Genomic DNA, 6,763 nt, shown 5'->3' with positions numbered 1-6,763 from the left:
ATCAGGACTTTGGGGACCAAGCGTGGTACAGGAGGATAAGACATGCAATAAAGAGGGAACTGGTTAATGGATATGGAGGTGGTGTGGCATTATATGAGGATCAAATTGGTGGTATATGCTATTAAAGAATCAGGGAACACTATCACAACAAACGTAGGATGGATGAAAGCCTGGCGTGCCGAAATTAAGGAAAAATAGTGAATAGAAAGCAAAACAGGCCGTTTCACATGGATATGAATAAAGAAAGAGAAGAGAAATGAATTCTAGGTTTATTATCATACTGATTAAAATGGTATGCCATTGGTTTCCTATAAGGTCCATATGTAAATTGGGCCTTTTTTTTTTTTTTTTTTTTTCATTGTAAATTCGAGTCTTCCCTCTTCCTACATTTTGGGAATAGATGAGAAAAGCCGACTTACCATTAAATGTCTCGAATTGTGGACCAGGGAATTGATTTGAACCTGGATTTCTGTGTGTTGGAGGATGTTTGAGGACATCTTCAAAAGCCTCCAAAGCTGCTTCCAAAGTCATTACCTGAGACGACAGATATGGATGACTCATGATCTCGTCATGGTAGTGCGTAGGTGTCTTGGAATTTATTCTTTTCTCTAAGGTATTGGATTTGCTGGCATATTTGAGTGGAGGGTCTTTAGGTAAGGTTGTTTAATTAATTAATTAATTCTTGATAGGTAAGGAGTTAACATACTGTTTGGATGGGTTGATACTTTGAATCTCTAAGCTTTGTTTTTTTATGGTATTTTCTCTGAATTTGGCTTCCATGAGTGCTATTCCTCACTTGCTCTCTAACTTCTGTGGGACTCTTTTAAGTGTGTGTGTGTGTGTGTGTGTGTGTGTGTGTGTGTGTTTCACAAAACGCTAAAAATGATATTTTAAGAGATGTGAAGCTCCTCTATTCCAGAGCACAATTCACCTTCAAACACAGTGGAAACTCACGTTACACCCCATTCGGCAACAATTCCTGCATGGACTATCCCATGTGATCCACTTTTAGAGAAGCAGATTCTGAGTAGCCTGCCTTTAACAAACACCAAATTTTGAGTGCCTGGTTCGAGTCTCATTGCCTGTCCCTTTTCTTGCTTTTTCCCACGTTTCTTTACTTCCATGTGTGAGTGATATTGTATGGTAGTTGTCTTTTTGTGACTGACAGATATGACACAGCCCAATGCTCTCTCCCTTTCTGCCACAAGTCACAAGGACCAAGAATACCTTCTTGCTTATGGCTCCATAAGATTCCGCAGTGCATCTGGAAGACAGTGAGACCGTAGCAGTGTCTGCGAGCTCAGGCTTGTCTTAGCTATCAGCACAGACAGAAGATGACCACATCATTGGAAACATGGCACAAATGGACCTGAAGCCTAGAAATCGCACTCCACAGTGAAAGAGAGAAGAAGTCACAGAGACTATAGGAGAAGGGTGTAGACAGGGCTTATTGGAGAATTGGATGGTTGGTGCTTCAGAGGGCAGGGAGCCATGGCCAAAAACAAAGGCCCACTGGAGAGGAGCACCCTTAGAACCCACAATTGGAATGTTGACGCATAGCGGTGGGTGGAGAAAGGGAGAGGGTCTGAATGACACATGTTCTTGCAACCGAAGGATCTTGAGGGTCAGGGATTCCAGATCAGCATGCTATGCAGACATAGACTCCAGAGAACACTGTGTATCTCCTGGAGAGGACACCATCAATCAACCAGGTGCAGATACCCTGGAAACCATGATCAGAGACAATTCCAGATGACACCGTGGTAATACTATTACGCTTTGTGTGCATTGGTGATGGACAGTGTTGGTGGAGATGCCTCGACGGGCGCCAAAGATACTTGGTCTCTACCACCGCCAGCATCAAGACTGAGAAGTGGCTACAGGCAGGACGGTGAGGACATTAGCTGCACAATCTGCAATCACGGATTCCCAAACCTGGACCACTGTTGGGACTGCCTTCGTCAGGCCACGTTGCTTAGTTCCAGGAGAACAGAAAATCCTGCAGGGGACTAAAAGAAAGCCCTGCCCACATCCTCTCACCTGGTCACAGAATTCAGCAGGCCTCAAGTTGGTCGAGTGGGTAGAAAGTCACGTTTCACAGGCACACCTGACCCAAGAATGTAACCTCACAATATTTGGCCCAGACACCAAACCCTCTGAATGGAAGGCAACGAGAGCCTCTGCAGAGGACGAGACGACAGGAGAGTGGACAGCCACAACTCAACCCCAGAGGGCTTGTCGAACACAGCTGAGACTCTCTCAAGTCCCAGCCCTTGGGCACTCTATGAGCTCTTCTTCCTAAAGGAATTATCTTCAGTGTAGATAACAGAAGGCACTCATCAAATATAGAGAAGACAGAGACCTTTTGTAGATTCACGTTGTAATCCTGAGATTGGCCTGAAAGCCATTTCCGATGGCTTCCCATGGGGACTGGTTCTCTTCCAACATGCTCCCTGCTTGCTCCTGTGAGCTCCACATAGATGAGTCCGTCCTGAGCCTAAGCTTAGTGTGTAGGGTCTGCATTTCATTTCTGGTCAGCTGGGAAAATGGGGAGGCATTTATGGCACGAATTCTGGAGATGCAAGAAGAACTTGTGTATTCACTGTTGAAGACTCCAGACAGGTCTTTGGTATGGTTGTGAGTATTTAATCTGAGCTTTCCTCAGAGGGCTTGGGGCGCTCTTCCTGGTCAGAAGCATCCTGATAGGGTGTGTGGATCATGAATATGTGTATTGCCTTGGTTCCCCATGTGAGGCTGCTTGTACTCCTGACTCTTTCTTGACCTTATGTGGGGAAGATGGAATTGTGGATGCTTGCCCTTCTCCAGAGTCTAGAGGGGTTGTGGTGACAGTCAGGCCAAAGACTAGAAATTCAGCCATGGAGAAAATGAACCCAAATCGCTCCACAAACTGTCTTGGGGAAATCCCCAGTCAGCTCCAGCGGTTTGGAGTGATTTTGATACTCCTGACTGACCCAGAATTACTCCAGCCAGGTGAAGTGATGAGGCGTGTTTGGTGAGGAGTGGTTGCTAGGACCTCAGAGATTTGTGACGTCACAGAAGCTGACTTCACTGAAGCAGCCACCCCATTCTCAAGACATATGAGTCCTATGGCTTTAATTAGAAAGACTTGGGAAGCAACAATAAAGAGCCCTGTTATCCTGATCATGAGCTCAGGGGGTCTTTGCTGTTTCGTTCCCTCTTCCACTTTCTATAGAAAGAGAAAAGAAAACGATGTCCTGTATACCATTCTTTAGACGAACATTTCTCCAGAGAGAGCAAGGGGTTCCTATTTCCACTGCAATTTCTAGAGATCTCAATCAACAGCGAGGCATCTTGGCTACCATTATGTCTCTGGGAAGTTGGATATCCTTGGGTTAGAGGGTCCATTCTCAGCTGTTCCCTATGGTTTCTTGGGTTGAAGGTCTGCCTTTGGTGCTTGGTCACCTCGGATTTTGAGGAAATGACGAAGGGAAGGACCGTCACAAGTCCAGTAAAATTGTCAGAGTAGGGATGCGTGTCCTTATCTGCTCTTGTCCTGAATCACCAGTCCTAAGGGATGAAGGCTCTGTCTACCTGACATTACCTTAAACTCCGTTGCAAGGGCTTCATGGAGAGTGAAAAGCTGCATGATCCATACCCTTAAAGAAAGTGACCTGGTCAGCACTCCTTGTAATCAGTAGTTAATGCTACATGCCATAGACATGGGGAAAGCCATGTTGAGCAACTCTCTTTATTCAGATGAAAAGGAAAGTCCAACATAGATGGCCTGCCATGCCCACTCTAGCATTACTGTGGAAGGAGCAGAGATACCCTATTAAGGGCTCGTGAATAAAGATGATTATGAAGATGATGATAAAGTTGATGAATTCCAAATGATAATGCAAGCAGACCAAGGGACATATCCTATGGGTGCACTCATTAGTAGTGTATGAGGAATACCATGAACATTAGTAGTAGTAAGGGAAAACGGAAGGAGAAGAAGTCAGACAGGGAGACTCAGCAGGAGAGATCAGGACTTTGGGGACCAAGCGTGGTACAGGAGGATAAGACATGCAATAAAGAGGGAACTGGTTAATGGATATGGAGGTGGTGTGGCATTATATGAGGATCAAATTGGTGGTATATGCTATTAAAGAATCAGGGAACACTATCACAACAAACGTAGGATGGATGAAAGCCTGGCGTGCCGAAATTAAGGAAAAATAGTGAATAGAAAGCAAAACAGGCCGTTTCACATGGATATGAATAAAGAAAGAGAAGAGAAATGAATTCTAGGTTTATTATCATACTGATTAAAATGGTATGCCATTGGTTTCCTATAAGGTCCATATGTAAATTGGGCCTTTTTTTTTTTTTTTTTTTCATTGTAAATTCGAGTCTTCCCTCTTCCTACATTTTGGGAATAGATGAGAAAAGCCGACTTACCATTAAATGTCTCGAATTGTGGACCAGGGAATTGATTTGAACCTGGATTTCTGTGTGTTGGAGGATGTTTGAGGACATCTTCAAAAGCCTCCAAAGCTGCTTCCAAAGTCATTACCTGAGACGACAGATATGGATGACTCATGATCTCGTCATGGTAGTGCGTAGGTGTCTTGGAATTTATTCTTTTCTCTAAGGTATTGGATTTGCTGGCATATTTGAGTGGAGGGTCTTTAGGTAAGGTTGTTTAATTAATTAATTAATTCTTGATAGGTAAGGAGTTAACATACTGTTTGGATGGGTTGATACTTTGAATCTCTAAGCTTTGTTTTTTTATGGTATTTTCTCTGAATTTGGCTTCCATGAGTGCTATTCCTCACTTGCTCTCTAACTTCTGTGGGACTCTTTTAAGTGTGTGTGTGTGTGTGTGTGTGTGTGTGTGTGTGTGTGTGTGTTTCACAAAACGCTAAAAATGATATTTTAAGAGATGTGAAGCTCCTCTATTCCAGAGCACAATTCACCTTCAAACACAGTGGAAACTCACGTTACACCCCATTCGGCAACAATTCCTGCATGGACTATCCCATGTGATCCACTTTTAGAGAAGCAGATTCTGAGTAGCCTGCCTTTAACAAACACCAAATTTTGAGTGCCTGGTTCGAGTCTCATTGCCTGTCCCTTTTCTTGCTTTTTCCCACGTTTCTTTACTTCCATGTGTGAGTGATATTGTATGGTAGTTGTCTTTTTGTGACTGACAGATATGACACAGCCCAATGCTCTCTCCCTTTCTGCCACAAGTCACAAGGACCAAGAATACCTTCTTGCTTATGGCTCCATAAGATTCCGCAGTGCATCTGGAAGACAGTGAGACCGTAGCAGTGTCTGCGAGCTCAGGCTTGTCTTAGCTATCAGCACAGACAGAAGATGACCACATCATTGGAAACATGGCACAAATGGACCTGAAGCCTAGAAATCGCACTCCACAGTGAAAGAGAGAAGAAGTCACAGAGACTATAGGAGAAGGGTGTAGACAGGGCTTATTGGAGAATTGGATGGTTGGTGCTTCAGAGGGCAGGGAGCCATGGCCAAAAACAAAGGCCCACTGGAGAGGAGCACCCTTAGAACCCACAATTGGAATGTTGACGCATAGCGGTGGGTGGAGAAAGGGAGAGGGTCTGAATGACACAAGTTCTTGCAACCGAAGGATCTTGAGGGTCAGGGATTCCAGATCAGCATGCTATGCAGACATAGACTCCAGAGAACACTGTGTATCTCCTGGAGAGGACACCATCAAGCAACCAGGTGCTGACACCCTGGAAACCATGATCAGAGACAATTCCAGATGACACCGTGGTAATACTATTATGCTTTGTGTGCATTGGTGATGGACAGTGTTGGTGGAGATGCCTCGATGGGCGCCAAAGATACTTGGGCTCTACCACCGCCAGCATCAAGACTGAGAAGTGGCCATAGGCAGGATGGTGAGGACATTAGCTCACAATCTGCAATCACGGATTCCCAAACCTGGACCACTGTTGGGACTGCCTTCCTCAGGCCACGTTGCTTAGTACCAGGAGAACAGAAAATCCTGCAGGGGACTAAAAGAAAGCCCCGCCCACATCCTCTCACCTGGCCACAGAATTCAGCAGACCTCAAGTTTGGTCGAGTGGGTAGAAATTCATGTTTCACAGGCACATCAGACCCATGAAAGTAACCTCACAATATTTGGCCCGGACACCAAACCCTCTGAATGAAAGGCAACGAGAGCCTCTGCCGAGGACGAGCACACAGGAGAGTGGACAGCCACAACACAACCCCAGAGGGCATGTCGAACGCAGCTGAGACTCTCTCAAGTCCCAGCCCTTGGGCACTCCATGAGCTCTTCTTCCTAAAGAAATTATCTTCAGGGTAGATAACAGAAGGCACGTTTCGAATACAGAGAAGACAGAGACCTTTTGTAGATTCACGTTGTAATCCTGAGATTGGCCTGAAAGCCATTTCCGATGGCTTCCCATGGGGACTGGTTCTCTTCCAACATGCTCCCTGCTTGCTCCTGTGAGCTCCACATAGATGAGTCCGTCCTGAGCCTAAGCGTAGGGTGTAGGGTCTGCCTTTCATGTCTGGTCAGCAGGGAAAATGGGGAGGCATTTATGGCATGATTGCTGGAGATGCAAGAAGAACTTGTGTACTCACTGTTGAAGACTCCAGACAGGTCTTTTGTTTGGTTGCGTGTGTTTACTCTGAGCTTTCTTCGGAAGGCGGGGGGCGCTTTTCCTGGTCAGAAGCAACTTGAAAGTTTGTAAGGATCATGAATATGTATATTGCCTGGAGTTCCCTTTGT

Source organism: Meles meles, chromosome Y (assembly GCF_922984935.1).
Source record: "Meles meles chromosome Y, mMelMel3.1 paternal haplotype, whole genome shotgun sequence".
Taxonomy (NCBI): domain Eukaryota; kingdom Metazoa; phylum Chordata; class Mammalia; order Carnivora; family Mustelidae; genus Meles; species Meles meles.
Note: the sequence above shows the minus strand (reverse complement) of the source record.